We start from the raw sequence: 19,910 nt of genomic DNA, 5'->3' as shown, positions 1-19,910 counted from the left end.
ATGGAAGACGTTCCCCCGTACAGTATAGTGTGCTTACAGTGGGTCGTCAAGTCCGCAGGCTGAGAGTGGTTGTAAATAGTAGTCCTTTGATCACCTCCCCACTACATCTCATCATTCTCGTTTAGCATGGCAGCCATTATTGTTGGAAGGTGCCTGATACGTACAGCCATTCACACAGACAATTTTAAGGGAGCATAAAGCACACACGCAGGGAATATGGGTGTGTGGAGCTGCTGCTATTTTTGTCTATCAATCTGTGTGGAGAAAAAGCATCTTTGGGATAGAGACACTTTGGCTCCGATGCCGCCACTTCAATTTCTCTAAGTTGTATTTTCTGAAGACAAGAATTGTCGAGTCACAACATCTTTGCTGTACTGAATAGACCCAGCAGACAAATGCATTTATAGTCTCACCCAGCCCCCCTTTTACAATGTCTGTTAGCAAAAGAGGAGAGCAGACTGGCTGGGAAAAGACAAAAGGGAGAAAAAAAACTGGCCTCAACAATGCTTAAATACTAATCAAAATAATTAGAGTGTTCCCACAGCAAACAAAAGCTTTCAAACAACAACAGTTTATTCCTCTCTCGCTGCCTCTGTGTGCGTCGCAGGCAGTAATAACAACACCAACAGACAAAAAGCATGTCTCTTCATGTCTCTTCTCAGTTCAGTCAGCAAAGCCACTCAGGTTATTTTCACTTCAATATGTTTTGCAAATAATTAGAGGTACAGTGCACTATTAAAGAGTCTAAGTAATGAAAGCAAAAACGACTAGAGATTATCTTGTGATGGGATTACACAAGTTACGATGCCAAATTGGGCCAGGGGAGTAAATTGGGGGGCCTTTTGCCCTGCCTACCCCGCCTACTTCTAGCGCCCTTGCTCGGACCACACCCATCTTTACACTCAGACGTCATTTTGATTTCAACTACACACCTGTACAGTTTCGTGACTGCATCTTGCACGGTTGTGATGCCACCACTGTGACAAAATAATAACAATAGATGTAAACACCTGGCAAAGTACGCATAACCGCTTGTGTGAATCAATACCAGCCACACGCTGTCGTGCCTGGTAACGATGAAATGATGGTTTATGGAATCTAATATTCTGTCTGAAAATAATACAAGACAGTGGTATATGGAGACTGGAGCTCCCCAAGCGGCAACAGGGAAAGGTCACCAGTGATTGAAGGTGTGTAGTTGAGATAAAAATGAAGGCCGAGTGAAGATGGGTGTGGTCCGAGCAAGGGCGCCGGAAATAGGGGGTTAGGATGTGGGCAAGGGGCTATTGGTCTGATTTGGCGTTGCAACTGGTGCGATCCCATCCCAAGATGGTCTCTAGTCTTTAATCCGCTTCCATTTGCAAACTGTCATGGAAAGCCTAGACAAGCACCGCCCACCAGCCGGAGCACAGCCAATAGGAACGCTCCCTCTGAAATGACCTGTGATTGGCCAAAGTCTCACGTCACGGGCTAGATTTTTTAAAGCCGAAAACAGAGCCATGAAGAGGTGCAGAAGTCTAGTTTACTCTCAGAACACTTGAATTACAATATGCTGGAAGGTTATTATGGTTTTTTTGCCCAATGATGCCAAAAACTTTCTGCCTACTGAAGCTTTAAATTATACATACATATTTTCCCAGCTATCCTAATAGAATACTGACTCTCCCATATGTGCATTAATACTGGCCGCTGTAATCCTTCCTCCTGTCCGTAATGGCCAAAAAATATCCCCTCCTAACAGCATTTCAATGTAAGTGATGGTGGACAAATCCACAGTCTTTGTTCTATGCAAAAATATATTCCAAACTTCAGTTAGTTAAGAGGTTAACGTCCAAAGTTACAGTCTTTTCTGGTATGATATCCTCTCTTTTCATACTGAACACTATAAATATGGACGATACCCACTTGATTTGACTAATTCAGGCTGCTGAATCCTCTTATTAGCTTCAGCTGAACTTCAAAATGCATTTTAGCACAGAAGGGGGAATGTGGATTTTGTCTCCCATCTCTCACATTGTAATTTCATTAGTAAAAGATCTCTTCACAGCCAGTACGGAGAGGAAGAACATTTGCAGCGATCGACAACTCTTAAAACTTACATATGGGCACGTGGGTATTGTTTTAAGACAGACTTTTAGAACAAAAGTGAACCTATCCTTTAAGCTGAAATCAGGCCTAAAAGGAGCACTATTGGGAGATGAAAGCATGCGTGCACACAGAAGGAGAATCATGCAGAGAGCTGGAGTCAACCTGGGTCACTCGCTTTTTAAAACTACAGCCTTCATTTTCACCGTCTCTCTCTCAGACAGTTTCAGCATACACACGTAAACAGTCATGAAACTTTGAGGAGTTTACTGACTCAACTTTTCTTCCCTGTTGCTGCTGAGGGTTAGTGAATCCCTGGCCCTCACCTCTCCTCCTCTCACACTGCTGCTCACTAGATCTCCTTACATGACTCACAGGGCCCTGGTGTGCAGCTAACACATCCACTCATTCAACAAAAAAACCTTCTGCCGCACAACAAACAAACATTTATTTACAACCAAGTATTTTCTTTGACACTGAGCATTCCCTGGAAGCCCAGATTTTCATCTCCTTTCAGGCAGTTTATTGCCGACCATCTGTGCTGACAGGAAACCACAATCACTATGACACTAGAGGTAAAAGATTAGACCACTTCAGTCCATATCTCTGCAGATGCAGATAGACCTTCGGCACCCCTGTCTCTTCAAGCCACTTTCAGTCAGACAGCTGACAGTCAGCCCCGGTTACAACCTTCTCTCTCTCTCTCTCTCTCTCTTCCCACCTGTCTTCAGTCTCTGAACCCTCTGTCCTCCCCTCCGACTCCCTCTGTACCATTTGCTGTGTCCATATGAGATTTGCAGGCAGTAGTCTGTCAACAGCAGAGCAGCAAGGAGACTGGAGCTCCCAGAGCGGCAACAGGGAAAGGTCACCAGTGAGTGAAAAATGTAAATATTCAGCCATCCAGCGGCCACAGTCACGGAGAGACAGGGATGAAAATAACTCCTATTACACAGCACCGACAGGGAGGGAACACAGAGGACAGAGAGGGTAGAGACAGACTGTGAATGAGAGAGAGCGAGTGAGATGGACACAACTTTTTAAAAGTTAGGCTAAAAAAAAAAGAAGGGAGAGCTGGAGAGAAAGATAGATTTAAAGATTTGAAGCAAAAAAAACACAGCAGAATGGAAGGGGAGAAAGAGGACGGTGTGTATTTTTGGATATGTGTGAAAAAAAGAAAGCCAGACAGAGTGAGGTTGGTTAAAGGTGTTTTAAAGAGGGGGGGTTTAGCCTGTGGGTGTGTGCCTCTTTATCCACTCTTTATCCACTCTTTATTGAGTCAAAGCCCGGGTAATGAGACAGGGGACGGGAACGAAAACCAGCGAGGGGGGTCCTCCCTCGCTCCGTTCATTTTCTTTTGTTCTTTTCACCTCTCACTCTCAATCTGCTCATCCCCGCCGCACTACCTCCACCTCTCTGTGGCATTAGACCACTTTGAAATGTCTGGCCCGTCCCCGCAAATGGCTGAGACTGGAGAAAAGTACCACCGCAGTTATCTGGGGTTGCAAACAATGAATCCAAATTGCTGCTGAGACAGAGAGCTGCCCAGAGCGGACTGTGTGGTTTGTCACTCAGAAAAAAAAGTTCCCCTCTTATTGGATTTGTTAAAAAAATGGGGCTCTGTGACGGTATATTTTTAAAGGGTTCTTTATTGTGAAAAAAGTGAGATTAATTATAAAGCAGGTTTAAGTGCTATATAAATACTGTGAAAGTATTGAAACGCTCAATCCATGCAGAAATACACACAACCTGTATTCAGAAACTGTGCCTTTAAAAGAGCTTTTTGTAACTTTGTGATGTCACGACTATACATAAATGTAATATATAATATTTAGACCATTACACAGTTTTAAATGTAAGCATTCTAAATGTGTCCCAGTTTATTTACTGTTTTAGTGTATGCGAATGACATCAGCTGACAGGAAGTAAACATGAACCCAAGCTGTTGCCTGGCAACCAGGGCTGTCAAAGTTAACTACTATTAACTACAATATTAACGCGGTAACTCAAATTTGTTGTAACGCCACTAAATTCTTTATCGCATTAAATAAATAAATCTTTCAGAGGTTGTAGCAGGCTCGGTTTTACCATGTCATAGTAGCCTGTCGTAAAAGAGGTTAAATAACACTCCAAACGTACGCTAAATTTTGGCGAGGAATAACTGGCATGGCCATTTTCAAAGGGGTCCCTTGACCTCTGACCTCAAGATGTGTGAATGAAAATGGGTTCTATGGGTACCCACGAGTCTCCACATTATATACATGCCCACTTTATGATAATCACATGCTGTTTGGGGCAAGTCATAGTCAAGTCAGCACACTGACACACTGACAGCTGTTGTTGCCTGTTGGTCTTGAGTTTGCCATGTTATGATTTGAGCATATTCTTTATGCTAAATGCAGTACCTGTGAGGGTTTCTGAACAATATTTGTCATTGTTTTGTGTTGTTAATTGATTTCCAATATTAAATATAAACATACATAAAGCAGCATATTTTGTCCACTCCCATGCTGATAAGAGTGTTAAATACTTGACAAATCGATCGACTGACAGCCCTAGCAACGCAATTCCGTTGCAATTCCATTGAAATGCACTAAAACGGAGCGTTTCAGACATAGGGTAAATACAGGCATATTCAAGCAGACAGTATGAGGAAAATAAAGTTTTTTTTTAACATTACAACATGTTCCACTAGAAAAATAAAATATAAGTATGAACCTGAAAATGAGCACAATATGGGACCTTTAATGCTACCGACAAAAAAACAAACAAGTCCCCAAATCATCATGAACATCATAACAGTACAGTATGTATCTACTCTTTAAATGCTGTCAGTTACAGCTGGAGTGTCCATACCCAGATACCTCTATGAGTTTAGTACTACGCAGTCTTTCCATCCACAAGCCGTTCTGACACACAGACAGACACACGCTCATTGACGCCGAGGATCTCTCCCATCCTGGTGGCACTGATTGATTCTATTGCTCGGCGTCCCCTTCTCTTGTTTAGTGCTAATCGAATGTAATTCCCCGCTTGCGCCTCTCCATCAAACCAGACAGCGAAGTTTGCGCCGGCCGACGGGGGCACAGAGGTGGGGATAATTATGATATTAATGCGGAGGGGGGTCTGAGGGGAAACTTCATTTGTCCCGCCGCCTGCCACGAACACAGAAAGGGGTCAATAGCCTCTCCCGCTTTTCCCCGCTTTAAAGAGGAGGAGAGAGGGACGAGATAATGAAATGACTAGTAAGGCAGGAGGGAATGCTGACGACCTTGTTTCTTCACAGCTATCACTTTCTCCCTCTTACCTTCCTCAGCTCGGGCCACGACGCTCTATAGTCTCTGTCTCACATGAATACATTATTAATATCACCATTCACTGCAGTTACATTTTTCTTATTACATTAGTCCTTCAGAGCATAATGACTTTGGAACCACTTGAATTAGTGTTATGTAGGGAAAATGAGTTGTCACTGTTGTCCCTGTGATCATTCCGGCACTATTAGACGGTATTTCAGCTATTTTAATTTATGGAATAATTCAAAGGTTACTTAATTGGACAGGCAGAGTGATCACTCAGTGATTTAAGAGAAACCTGAGCAGCAGTGTGGGCTCTGCAGCGCTGTCCATGGTGCTGAACCACTCCGTTCTAACCTCTCTAACTGTTCACCACATCAGAGTGGTTTTTTTTGGCTGATTTATCAAAAAACAGTCGTCCTCTTTGAAGTCCCAAGCTATTCACCTCTCATAACAAGCTCACCAATCTCCAAAGATCAACACAGCTGGCCAACGCTGTCAGCCGATCATGAGCAAGGCCCAACACATGTATTCCACGTCGCCAACCGGGCCAGAGGCCTCTCCAACTAATTGAATGGGAAAAGTTGAGTAGCTCCTTTGCTGCAGTGATCCGTCACAGGTCGGTGTGCGAGCACAGGATCCAGCAGACACCAGAGCCACATGCCTGCAGGCTAAAGGCAGACAGATGGATTCTTTATATCTACCAGAGTCCTCTATTCATTCGGTTCAGTTTAGTTGCCTCTGTGCTGAGCGCTGGGAGACAGGTGCCGGAGTCAGACTGGCTCAGGTGATGTGTGATGACGGAGCAGAGCTGTCAGGTCCAGATCCACATCAGATGCGTCCAGACTATGCAAGGCTACATAATGAATATTTCACCGAGATAAATCATGGATGAGCCCGGGCACCGTTCTGTTGATTTCACTGAGAGGGTAGAGAGGCAGGAAAACCTGGCGAGGTTTTGACTGGCTGTCTACAACCTCGGGGCAAATGGAGGCAGTAGAAATATAATTGCCTTTAGCTATGCAGGCTGTTGTTTGTATCAAGTGGAAATGCACCTCTACAGAGTATGAGATCAGATTTATAGCATATGAATTTGACTCCCATCGTCTGACATTACCGTTCAACTCTCAGCGCCGGACTGGCAGGAGAACGGGTGGCGGCGTACGCAGTGCGAGTGTGTGCCCGTGCATCTGTCAGTGTGTGCACATGTGTGTGTGTCAGACTTTGCCGTTCTGTTCCCGCACTATGGCGGGAGACCGCGATGCTCTCAGCAGCATGCTGCTGCTGGCAGGCCCCCACTCTCTCCGCCATGAGGAGAACAGCTGCTTCACGAGCATGTCGGGGTGTGAGCCATGTCCCCGTGGCTCCCCTCATCCTCCTTCAGCTTCTCCTCCTCCTTGTGTGCAGTCACACAGAATCAGTGCGTCTGACATTAACCCTCTACGTCCTGTCCGTGTCTCTGCTATCACCCTCTGTTTCCACTCAGAGAGAAAAATGTACTAAGTTGGTCTCTTCTCAAAACAGTGACACTGGGGCTTCTGACCTCTAAACAAATTGAAGATTACTTTGTTGCTTAATTAATGGCCCCTGCTGGAGCCCTCCCTTCCCATATGAAGAAACAGAGAGAGAGAAGTTGAGCTGAACCCCCCAGAGGCACACAGAAACTCCTCTCCTCCTGGCAGACTGATCTGTTTCTCAGCGCCTGCGACCTTTTCTCTAGGCCCGTCGCCTAGCCCACCAGCACGGCCAATTATCACAAATCCCCCGCCGCATTTGTCTTGCCATTTTCACTCTGCGGCCAAAGAGGCGTGCATGGCCATAGACTCGTGCCGCCTCCCTAACCAAGCCTCAGCCCAGACGGGGAAACAGAGGCCCACAACAGGTATGTGGCGCTTAAATAATTCAGTTACCCTGAAAGGTTAAGGCTCTGCCAGTGAGGCGAATTGACATTCATCTTGCTCCAGAGTCATGCACCCCACTCTTGGAAGGAGCAGCCATCGACATGTTTGCATTTTGTGACTTCCAAGATTGTTATTGACTCCAATACTTTACATGTTATTCTACTATTTCCTGCCTTTGTTTCACTGGCAAGCTCAAAAGAGCTATTGAGGTTAAAATAGCTCTAATACAGTAAGCTTTTTGAGTATTATGACACACCTTAATTCAATATCAAACCCAATGAATTCTCTCTCCAGAAGTCTTTTGCTGCCCCTCCCATATTAGACAAAAGTGGCAATTTTAGACTCTTTTTAGGGGTGCTCAAGCACACCTAAATTTCATCTCAGCACCCCTAAAAAAATAATTATTAAACCCCCTGAAATTCACAGGATTGCCAGCGAAAAGACATTACTGTCTTTAAGAGGCTGTAACGGGCTCAGTCTTAAAGCTACAAAAACCTAAGAAATCCATTGGTATCAACCATGTCGTGTTAGCTTGTCGGGAGAGAGGCTAAATAATGCTCCAAAGTTAGGCTAAATTTTGGCAAGGAAAAACTGGCATGGCCATATGGGGTCCCTTGACCTCAAGATATGTGAATGAAAATGGGTCCTATGGGTACCCACGAGTCTCCCCTTTACAGACATGCCCACTTTATGATAATCACATGCAGTTTTTTGCATGCAGTACAAATGTGTTATTTTTATTTTTATTCTAAAAATGGTGTATTTGAATATTTCAGCATACTTGGGTCCCTAAACAGTCTTGGAATTGCATTAATTAGATATGACTGGAAATCTGAGATTATTGTGGATCCAATGAATTAAATTGTCAACTGGTGCCTGAATTTTGTGTTTTCCTTTATATAAATAAAGATTTTCACCATAACTTGATACAGAAAAGGCAGAAATTGTTGCAAACAAATCACCAGAATGCAGGAAATGAAGTGTTTGACACTCAAAACACAGAGAGTCCCTGTGCATAGTGTCACCAGCCAGGCTTATTTGTGTTTACGTCCCGCCTGTGTGTGTTAGAAAGCAGAGGAGATCAATGGCTCCACACTAAGTCTGCTCTGTGCTGTGCCACAATCTCTGCGTCCCTGCTCGTGTCGAGCCACAGATCCGCCCGTGTCACTACGCAGGCTCGGGCGTGATGGCAGGAAGCGTGCGCGCATCTCCCAGCTTCCCAGAGAACACTGGTCACAGCTAATGACCAGAACTGTCCGATTTGTCCTGCCCTGATTACTCCTCTGAGCCCCAATTAGCCGTGGATGAGGCCTGACATCCCGACACGATCACTTGGATGTGTCATAGAGGGAGAGACAGGGAAAGGGAAGGACAGAGGTAAGAGGGAAGACGGGGAATGTGTGTGCTAAAGACCGAGGAGGAGAGCAAAGGGGAGTGGGTGTGAGAGTCGTAGTAATAGAGGGCCAGTCATTCACTCTGCATTCAGATATCGATCTCAATTCCCCTTTAACCAGCTACCATCGACATACAGACCAACAGCTCTGATTGCAATTTCTATAATTGGCAATTTTCATTGTGAAAATCTGTCTATCTGAGGGCGTTAGCTGCATCTGGTCTGAGACAAACTGATTTCTCTGTGGGTTAGGGATGAAGAGGCTAAGGACTGTTTGTGGAAAAGATATAAGATAAAGATAAAGATAAAGTATTGGGGCAATGTGGTCGAATCAATTTATTAGTGGAAGCCTCAACGGTATTTCATTATGGATAAAAACGATGCCATTTGTTTCCCTAATTGTCAATAACAATCTCCGTTATGAACATTGTTTTCATCTGTGTTGCTTCTCCTTTCTCTTCTGCTTGGTGTTCTGTTCTGACCCCCACCTCCCCATCCCACCGCTCTATCTGTCTTTATTTCTCTCTGCCACTGTGTCTCCCCAGGATTGCTGAGCTTTCTCCCCTCTGAATGTTTTGAGAGAAAATCTGGCTTTTTTTGGGGCTTGCTCTCATTCTCTCTCAGTAGGGGGCAGTGGAAAAGTAACTACAAGGGCACATAAAGCCTTCAGAGTCGAACCAGACTTCTTTTAGTCTTTTTTTGATCTGGATAGATGTCATATTGAGCACACATGCGCACACACACCGTTGAGTAGGATGGCTCGACTCCCGTCTCTGTCTTGCTCCCCCATTTCAAAACTCGCCCACGCAAAAACCCGAGAAGACACAGAGATTGAGAGGGAGAGGAGGAGGAGGAGGGAGGGAGGGAGGGAGGGAGGGAGGGATGAGGAGAGAGAAAGCAAAATGTAGAAATGTAGGAGAGGAGGAATGGCGAGAGGGAGGGAAGGAAACAAGAGGTGGGAGGGGTGGAGGTGCTTTGAGAATGGGGGATTAGAGTTAGAAGATTAGAGGTAGAAGATGATATCATTTGGTAGAGATGAGCGGGAGCAAACGAGCAGCGCAAATCACCCGACGTTAACGAGCTAGCTCGTAAATTACTGCAGCCGAGTGTACGCTTGAAGCTGGATCTGGATGGGGCTGCGTATAGTGCAAGGGAGGCATAACGGCTTGTCTTAATATTATTTACTGCCCCCTCCCAATTTATATGGGTTGTCTCCCATAGCCCAATATTGGCCTCCTGTGGCAGCATCAGAGGATGTTTCCTTGTAAATAGTGGGAGGTTTTAGTCAACCTGAGTGCCCCCTGTGTGGCTCATCTTAACCCTCATAGAGTTGCAAGAGATAGACTCCCCTCCTCTTGTACATCAACTGGGGACTACAACTACAACTACAAAAAAAAAACAACTAAACTTCCCCAGTGGCCCCCTCAGATAACTCAGATTCGACAGGCTCTTCCTCATCTCCCTGTAGTGTTTATAATGTTTACCTCCTAATCATAGACTGTATATAAGAAGTGGACGTAGTCACTGTAATGACACCCATTGGTTTGTCGACCGCCGTTTTGAAGCCTCGACTACGACATTTTGGCCGTCGCCATCTCGGTTTTTGCAACTAGAAGTGTCACGAGAGGGTGGAGCTAAGTACAACCAAATGCTGAATACGATGTTTTTAGGCGACCAAAAAGGTTATAATTAAAGCTGCAGTGGGTAGAAATGGAGCAAATATGATTCAAAATAGTTATTATTATAAAACGGTCACTATATCCTGACAGAGGTGCATGAGACAGGTAATCTGAAAAAAAATCATGTGCCTCTGTGTCCTCCGGTGCTCCTAACGGCATCTGCAAGATTTCACAGACCGGAGGAAAACAACCAATCAGAGCCGAGCATGAGCCTGCCGTCTCTTAGCAGCTGTCAATCACTCGCAAACTCCGATCAAACGGTCAAACTAGGCAGCGTTGATCAAATATGAATCAATATTGTGTTACTGTATGAATGAACAGCCAATAGGAACGCTCTCTCTCTGAAATGACCTGTGATTGGCCAAAGTCTCCCGTCATAGGCTAGATTTTTTAAAGCTTGAAAACAGAGCCATGAGGTAGTGCAGGAGTCAAGATTTCTCTCAGAACACTTGAATTACAATGTGCTGAAAGGTTATTATGTAATCTTTGCCCAATGATGCCTAAAACGTTCTACCTACTGCAGGTTTAATTTTCATGAACTGAAAACACACTGTGAAAGGGTTCTACAATGAAAACGCAGACAACTCTCAGACCGTCACAGAACATCATGCTGTATTGAGGAAGACTTTAAACTAGTGATTGAGACCATAAACTCATGTTTACAATGTTTACTGATGTCATAAATCAAGGGAGAAGTAGGGTCATTTTCTCATAGACTTCCACATTGGCTTCACTTTTCAGACCCCGGAGTTACCCACTGCTCCTAATACAGAAACTGTAGCAAAGCAGGAATAGGTTAGTTATTAAATTATATTAAAATGTTGATTTCCAATGAAATGTTTTTTTCTTGGGTCTGCTAAAATTCCTTAAACCACTTAGACAAATCCAGCAGGGATTACAGCAATTCAGTAGGAATGAACATGCGTATAAACCTGCATGTTTCAGACTGTTCTCCAGGGGAGGCAGCCCAAGAGAGAGACAGAGTCAGAGAGCTGGAGTCTCTCTCTTCTTGTGCTCTTAGGGCGTGAGGGAGGGTAGGGCAGATGGGGAAATATACATTCCTATTTTAGCCATGAGCCCAGCAGCAGGAGAATGACTTTCATTGGCTGGAGTCTAAATATTACATGACTTCCTGATGGCAGTGTGCTGTCTGAGGCGCTGTCTGGCCTCGTATTAACCTGTCCGGATAAATCAGCCGTTTACCCAACTCTGTTCCTCCATCCAAAAAAGTACTGTTTCCTCCCTTCTTACCTCGGTTTCCCCTCTCTTTTTTTTCCTGTGACCCTCCAGCTTCACCTGTTTCTCATGCACCATTTCTGCCTCTGTGGCGCAACCCACTTTGTGTGTGTATATATGTGGAGTTACTCTGTGGTCCTCTGCCAAGGCCCCCTAACGTCATACGCAGCCTGGCAGGTGACAAATAGTTTTTTAATTGCTTGCACCAGGAAAATCATTAGTCTCTTCCCTTTCCTTGGTGGGACCAGGCAGGACGTGTGCGCAATAATAATAGCCTCAGTCCCGTTTCCCGCTTCCCGCCTGCTATTTTTAGAACAGGTATTTTAAAGGCCCTCTCTGTGCGTGTGTAAATGTATATGTATGTGTGTGTGCGTGTGTGTGTACGTGCAAGTGTGTGTGAGTCCACAGCGAGGGTGGGCTAAATGGTCCAGGGGTGCTTTTCCTTGTTTGTGAGGGAGGAGAGAGTGTGTTTGTCAACCCTGTTCCTGCCTCATGAGAGTTTTTCTCATTGCTGTTGCTATTCCCCGGCCCTTGGGAGCGTGCTGTTTGTCTCTGTGTATGTGTGTGAGTGTGTGTGTGTGTGTGTGTGTGTGTGTGTGCCTCTGTGTCTGGCAGGCTCTGGCCTAGGCCATTGTGCTGTAGTGCATTACTGTAGCAATCCACCGACACAGCGGCCAGCCAGATGAAGCCGTCCAGTTTATGGAGCAACCTGCAAACTCCAGCTGCTTTTGGTTGGGATTGTGCTTAGTGGTGAGATATAGTATTGATTTTCTCTCCTCGGTGCCCTTGCCATCCCTGCGTAGATATGCACCAGTGCTCAGCATCCATTCACTGAGAAAGGCGAGAGGGGTGGCGGTGGGGGGAAGAGAGCAGAGGATGATGTTTATGTGACGATACTGACCCCATTCGTTCGCACGGGAAAGGCGTCGGAACGTGAGGCGGCTAGACAGCAGAGAGGGAATTGAGTTTGCGAGGCTCAGATTGCAAAGATGAACCCTGAATTTGATTTCTGTGTTATACAAGCATTTGTTATTATATATCTGAGCGTCTGAGGGGTGTCTGTGTGTCGGCATTCTTGTATGGGCCTATTATGTGCGGGTTTGTGTGGATTTATGAGGGTGGATGTGTGTGGCACATGTGTGTGGCACATGTGTGTGTGTGTGTGTGTGTGTGTGTGTGTGTGTGTGTGGTGTGTTAGCAAGCAATTTGGATCTGTGTGTGGTGGATGTTTGCCTGCATTTTTTTCCCTTTTTTTTTGCCCTTGGTTTGACTCCCAGTGGGGAGCAATGTTCCAAAGCCGTTCAGATCCCTCCACTCCCTGCCCCCCCTTCATCCCTCTCCCGACCTCCTTTCCTTTAACAACATTGTAAAATCAAATACATGGTCAGTCCTTATTTGAATCATTTCTGTGGAACCCCCCACTAGCCGCATTGTCAGCGGTTAATGTAAGCGCCTCATTACACAAAGTATTTCATACATAAATGACACAGCTTAAAAATCGTATGAAAAATATTAGTGCGTGACCTTTCTGTGAATTTTAAGTGTGGCACTCATAAAATCTTTAAGCAATGAAAACTGAAATGAACCTTCTGGATTGTCAGTGTTAATAATACCTTTAGGTGTGTAGTACATCAAACATCACAGTAACCAGTAACCATGGTTCTCTTGTCTGACACACACACACACACACAGAGACACACACACACAGCTTCTCCAAATCATTAAACTCTGCGGTAAGTCTTCAAAAGAAAAAATATAATTATATAATCAATATCCACAATAATCTTCTCCCCTGTTCACTTCTCCTGCCCAACGTCCCCTCAACTAACACACAGCATGTAACTCAACATTTATTTTTTCATGTCTGACAAAATGTATGATTTGTAATGACTAAGACTAGGGCTGACCGATCCATTACATGTGTGCCCTTTAGCCCTTAAAGACCCACATAGACCCATTGTTGTCTTTTCTAGGGGGGTACAGGAGGTCTTTTGGGCGGAGATAACAGGTCAGCAGCAGTATATGTCACATAGAAGTGGTGTACATCATCTGAAAGCTGGGAACCTGAAGATTAATTTGAGATGCAGCTCAGCACTGTGAAGTTGTTTTAGTCATGAATCAATAAATAAAAATGAATTAATAAATTGATTACTTAATTAGAATCAATTCTGAATGTGTACAAGGGATTAGAACATTATTACACATTATACACAGATTTGGTGCTAAATTTAACCATTTTTTACCACTCGAGAATTGATAAAAATGATCAATAATCCCTCCATAATACAACATTAAGACATCAAGACCTTGAGGAACACCATAGAAAAAGCCATGCTGGGATTTGATATGAAAAACTTTTGAGATTTGGAGATTTTTGGAGATTTTTGCAAGAATTGCATTTTTCTGCAATTGAATGGCGAGCACTTCTCCTCTTGAAACTGTTCAGAAACCCCCTTATTTTCAATATATTGTATCTAGGAAAGCCATCCATCCTCTGAATGCCCTAGGTCTCTAGTTTGTTTCACATGTCTTGAGGTCAGAGGTTAAGGGACCCTTATGAATATGCCATTTCCTCGCCAAAATGTGTAGCGTTTCTTTTAGCCCCATCTCCAACAAGCTAGCATGACATGATTGGTACCAGTTCAAGCCATAGGTCATCTAGTTCCATATGATACTAATATATGAGCCTGCTACAGCCTATTAAAGACAGTAATGTTGGCCGATATTGGGTAAGGTGAGTTGATATCAGTACTATCCATCCTAATATATAAAGGTGCCAACTTCTAACATGCTGGCTTTATCTGGTTTGGTCAACAAGTGATGATTACCCCCTAGAAAGATTGCAGAATTATTTCACTGTGTTTCAAGTTTATTGGGAAAGACTACTTAAATGTATTGCTCAGTTTTAAATCCTTGAACAAATTAACATGTTGCACTTTCTACCAACGATTAATCAAAGCGAATCAAAGTGAAAGCGTCTAGCCCATAAAGAGATTATAAAAACCTCTCTCGTATCGCAGTTCATCACGCAGTAGAGTGTTGTATGGCGGCCCACATCAGAAGTGTCACAAATTTAGTGGGTTGGCTCGCCAAACAGCTGAAAGCCACTACTCTGTATATGTATGTGTATGTGTGTGTGTGTGTGTGTGTGTGTGTATAATCAGGCTGTGTTATCCAAGCCAAGCAGCCCTACCCTGGCAGTGCTGAGACTGGGGAGACCCCGTCCGTCTCTTTCCAGATTCATCTCTCCAGCTTTGTTTGACTAAGTAGTGCCATGGTGTTGGTGTTGGAGAGGGCTGGAGTGGCAGCAGTGCAGCGTATGCGTGGGTTGCCTGAGCCAGTGGGGCTTGGCACGGAGAGGCAGCATATGTTCATGGCCAGCTTCCTTCCTCCTCTACCATCTTTCTCTCTCTCTCTCTCTTGCTAAGCTCACTCTTGATAAACCTCATCTTTTCCTCCCCTCTGTTTCCCCACCACTTCTTATGGCTTTGCGCGTCCTGGTATGGCCTGTGGGAGACGGCATCAAAGGGGTGGTGGGGATCCCAGCGTCCCCCTAAAGGACAGCCCACCATGTCTCACTAATGCCACATCCCCATCTTCTAACAGAGACACATACATGCACTCCTCTTTGTCATTTTGTCATCTGGCATACGATCAGAGAATATTCGGTGCAGCAGGTGTTAACTTGTGGCTGTGTGGGGCTTCATTTCTGATGCCTTTCCAAGGGTTGGTCACCAGTACCTTGGCCTCTCTGCGCCCTACATAAACACTGGCTGTTATCCAAGCATGTCAGAAGCAACCGTTTCTGAATACTACTGACTAGATATGGACCACCGTCCTGCTGCCTAGCAAAGGGTTAACCGTGTCCCAGATAGCCCCCAACCAGCTGTTTCAGCCTTTCACACCTTCTCTCCTGCTGCCTGCTCTCCTCCCTGCCTCTTGGACCAGTAAATGAACACTCATTTGCAAGTTAGATAAATCCTTTGAATGTATTATTGATGCAAACAAATTAGCCTGTAGGCCCCAGACAATACCTAATGGAGCCTTGGCTTATGGGTGAGGTAGTTTCCAGCGAGGGCACTGTCGGTGTTCCAGGATTGATGCCTGCTCTTCTGCCCCGTAATTATTTCCCCTACAAATTATTCAGCTGTTCTGATGCAGTTTGGGGTTTAAAGCAGCGCTACTTATTGCTGCCTATGTGATTCCAGGCCTCAACCCAGCCACATTCATTAGTTTATTAAAGAAGAAAAAAAGGACACAGGCAATTAGATAACTGGGATAAAGCCACCGAAATGAGGGGACGTGTTATTATTCAAGTTTATGCATGCTGCTCATAATTCACTGGGGTTTATGTTGGTGTTGCTTTTTCAAGGATATTCTCTTATCTTGTTGTACACAGACACATGCACACATTTTTAACAGCCTTGTATAAGCCTGTTCACGTATTTACAGAGACTCAAACTGACTCCCTTTCACAAATATGCGTGGCGGAATGTGTGTGGCTCAAACACGTAAAGGTGTGGGACACGTACACACACACATGCATATAATTTATGCTAGTTGGCAAAAGCATGGCGGAGGCCGAGGTTGTAAAACCACGAGGAGAGAAAGTGAGAGAGGAGATGAGAGAAAGAGAGGACTACCGTGCTGTCCTCAGTGATTAGGAGCCAGTATTGATCAGAGGAGGGAGGGGAAGGCAGGCTGAGAGGGGGAGGGAAAGAACAGGCCCCGGGGCTCGGGCCCCAACTCTCTGGTGGCCTCCACTCTGTTCCTCTCCTGCAAGCTGGCCAGGGCCGTCGGGAGACACATCAAAGGGTCTTATCCTTCCATCCGTCCCATATGCACACACACAAATACACTTATTAATGCATGCACACACATTTCTCTGGCCTTTGAAAAACGCTCAATCCGATGACATCATAAGCTTTTTTTTTTCTCCGCTGTTAGACATCATAAATCAGAGCTGATGCATTATGTTATCGCCAGGGTGTTAAAGAGAGCCAGGGCCTCCTATTCTCACATTAAGTCCTATTTTGATGGTGTGCCAGTGTCTAGTCAACGTTTCCTCATACAACAGTTTGTATGATATCTTACAAAACATTATTCCTCATTTTTTGTGCGTTTCCTATGAATGTCCAGCAACATGTGACGCCCGTGTCAATTTCTGTTTCAGTCTTTTCAAAATAAACTTTGTGTTCACAGGAAACAACTTGGTTAGGTTTAGGCAACAAAACTACTTAGTCAGGTTTAGGAAAAGGTCGTGGTTCGGGTTACAATAACACTGGAAGTGGCGTAACTTAAGTACGGAAGTTACGTGTCAAAAACTACTTAGTTAGGTTAAGGTAAAGATCGTGGTTTGGGTTAAAATGACACCGGAAGTAGTGTAAATTAAGTACGGAAGTTACGTGATGAAAACTACTTAGGTTATGGAAAAGATCATGGTTTGGGTTAAAATAACTCTGGGAGTGGAGTAACTTAAGTACGGAAGTTTTGTGACAAAAGCTACTTAGTTAGGTTTAGGAAAAGATCGTGGTTTGGATTAAAATAATACTGGAAGTGGTGTAACTTATGTACGGAAGTTACGTGACAAAAACAACTTAGTTAAGTTTAGCAAAATATCGTGGTTTGGGTTAAAATAACCCTGGAATTAGCGTAACTCAACCACGGAAGTTACGTGACAAAAGCTACTTAGTTAGGTTTAGGAAAAGATTGTGGTTTGTATTAAAGTAACACCGGAAGTGGCGTAACTTAAGTATGGAAGTTACGTGACAAATAAATCAACAATTTACTTCTTGTTTGACCCACCCATCCACCCTGACGTCCTCCCTATGTGTCGTTTGTCGCTCTTTATACATCCTGGTTCACAACTACGTGGATTACATAACAAATTGATTTTGTAGGATATATACACATTACAGTGCTTTACATTTCGTAGGTATAGCTACGAATGGTATATGAGAACAGCCTGGGCTAGTAGTTACCAAGTGTCACTTTATTTAACATGTTTTCACATGAAAACATCATATATAGTACCTTCCCGAACTACATATAGTCAAACTTATGAATTCTAAATCTCCGCCAGCAAATAGCCTGAATGTACCTGCTGTTTTTTGATAGCATCATTAGGTGTGCCCAGCCTTTCAAACACATCCCGGAACAAGGATAGTGTCAGTCGTCTCAAGCATGGCAGCAATCAGGCCAACGGATCAAACACAGTCACACACTCACACGGTCGCGGCATCAATCAGCTGGTCATGATGGTGTGTCCATATTCTCTCCCCAGCATTCAGCGTGTGTCGAGGAAGCACTCATTACTCTGTGCTCTCTCAGGGCCAGACCTGTGTTAATGCATTTTCTCCCCTTACTCTCTTTTTCTTTCCCCCTCTGCTCCCCTCTGCCTGCTTTTCAGCTGACTCCGGGCTTTGCCAATCTTATTTGCCTTTCAATCCAGATCAATCTCCATCTTATCTACAGCTCCTCCTGAATCATAAACATTTCTCAACCTTGACACTGACAGACATGAGGTGGTGGAGGTTTTGGTTTAAAGTGCCCATGGAGGCTAGTTGATGGCTGGTCTTCGCTCAGTCTGAAGAAAGCGTTAGGAATATCGCCGTGCCGAACTCCGCCATACGCTACAGCACTCACCCCCCATCCTGCACAGCTGCCGCACCGTCTCAGCAAGAGACACACACGCTGTTGCATGCGCTCACATGCACATATATATAAAGTATGTGTCTGGTTTTGTATGCGTGTGATGTATTATTCATAAGAAGAAGAAGCATTCATCTCAGTGAGACACCTCAAACAATTTGGAGACGTGGTGTGCTTAACGGCTTAATGTAGTTGCTGCAATTTGGCTCTCCTCTGGCTGATTAACACCGGCACTCCAGTCCTCACTGTGCTTTGCCTCGCGAAGGATTAGGTGTTATAAGAAACATGGCTTCCAAGGGAGTTGATGAATAGTTCCCCAAATTTACCTGTCATTTTTCTGATTTGAACATCTTTTTCGGAATACGCACTTATTCAATTTCCGCCTTGCTATCGGAGGGAGCTCGGAAAGAGGTGAACACTTTCTAGGCAAAACAAGAGTGACCTTGGGTTGCTGTGTATAAAAACTGACCCACTGTGCCTCCATGTGTTTGAATGGAGGACTTTCCTTTTTCTCATTTCCCTTTGTCTCTACTTCTCTCTTTTTGTCCCCACCTACATTTTTGCAAAACAGCAGGTCAAACTTTTACTGTGTGTGTGTGTGTGTGTGTGTGTGTGTGTGTGTGTGTGTGTGTGTGTGTATGTGTGAGTGCTGCCAACAGCGGAGCAGTCAGCAAAGCGCCACCTCAGCACCTGCGCTTTAATGATTAATACCATATTGATGGTCTCAATTAATTTCCTATTACACCACCAGAAGGCTGCGGTCGCTCTGTCTCTGTCATGGCCCTGCGCTTGTTTTTGGGAAGCCTCTTTGTGGCAGCTGCTGGATGGAGATAGTAATGCTTCTCACTACCTCACACACACACACACACACATTTTTTACATACAGATGTACCAAACATGCACACACACAATGACACACACGTTAGTATCTTATGGAAACACACACGCACGCTATTACACGCCGCTCCGCTCTTCGCATTTCGCATGCTCGCATACAGATAAACAACTTTTTGTTGTATCTCTTTTTAAAGGGGACTTTTGCTGTGTTTTAGTTACAATGTTCTGCAATGATTAGAGATTCTGCTACGCCTCTTTGTACTGCAGCAATTTTACAAACCACTACTCTCACCTACCTGATCATGTGTGCCTTTGGTATATAGCACAACGCTGCCCCGTGTTTTGCATTTTGAACCTGGTGCGATATGCAGTGCTGCGTTTTCGTCCGTTTTCCCAAAGCCTATGCTTTGCTTCTTGCATAATCCCCTCCCCTGCAGCGCTGCTACATATTTTGTAACAGTGTGTAAGATACTGATTTATTCCCATGATGATCCCTCTCTCTCTCCGAGCTGTGATTTGATTCCCAGCCATGACCTTAACTGTCTGCGGACCTGCTCCGCGGATCAACTCGCAGTCAACACTGCCCCCGCGGAGAGGCCGGGGAAATGCTTGTTGTGCCTGCCGATCAGATTGGCACACTTCTGATGGCGCCTTTTTCTCTTTCTCTCTTCATTACCTTTTTCATATCCCCATTCGCAACTTCTTATCTCTGACCACTCTGCACTTCACCCCATAAACCCCTCTATCTCTCCCTAATACGCACTGTTAATCTCAACCTCGTTCTTTTCATTGTCTCACTAAAACACACACTGTCTTTATTTCTAATTTTTCATGT

General features: G+C 44.6%; 1 protein-coding gene across 9 annotated transcripts in view; it reads left to right on the top strand.

Moving 5' to 3' along the window:
• The window catches only part of camta1a (calmodulin binding transcription activator 1a), a 342,481-nt gene that overhangs the window by 269,125 nt on the left and 53,446 nt on the right, over positions 1-19,910 (top strand). The window lies entirely within an intron of this gene.

This window comes from Sebastes umbrosus, chromosome 6 (assembly GCF_015220745.1).
Source record: "Sebastes umbrosus isolate fSebUmb1 chromosome 6, fSebUmb1.pri, whole genome shotgun sequence".
In the NCBI taxonomy this organism is placed as follows: domain Eukaryota; kingdom Metazoa; phylum Chordata; class Actinopteri; order Perciformes; family Sebastidae; genus Sebastes; species Sebastes umbrosus.
Note: the sequence above shows the minus strand (reverse complement) of the source record. Positions and strands in the feature narration are given on the sequence as shown.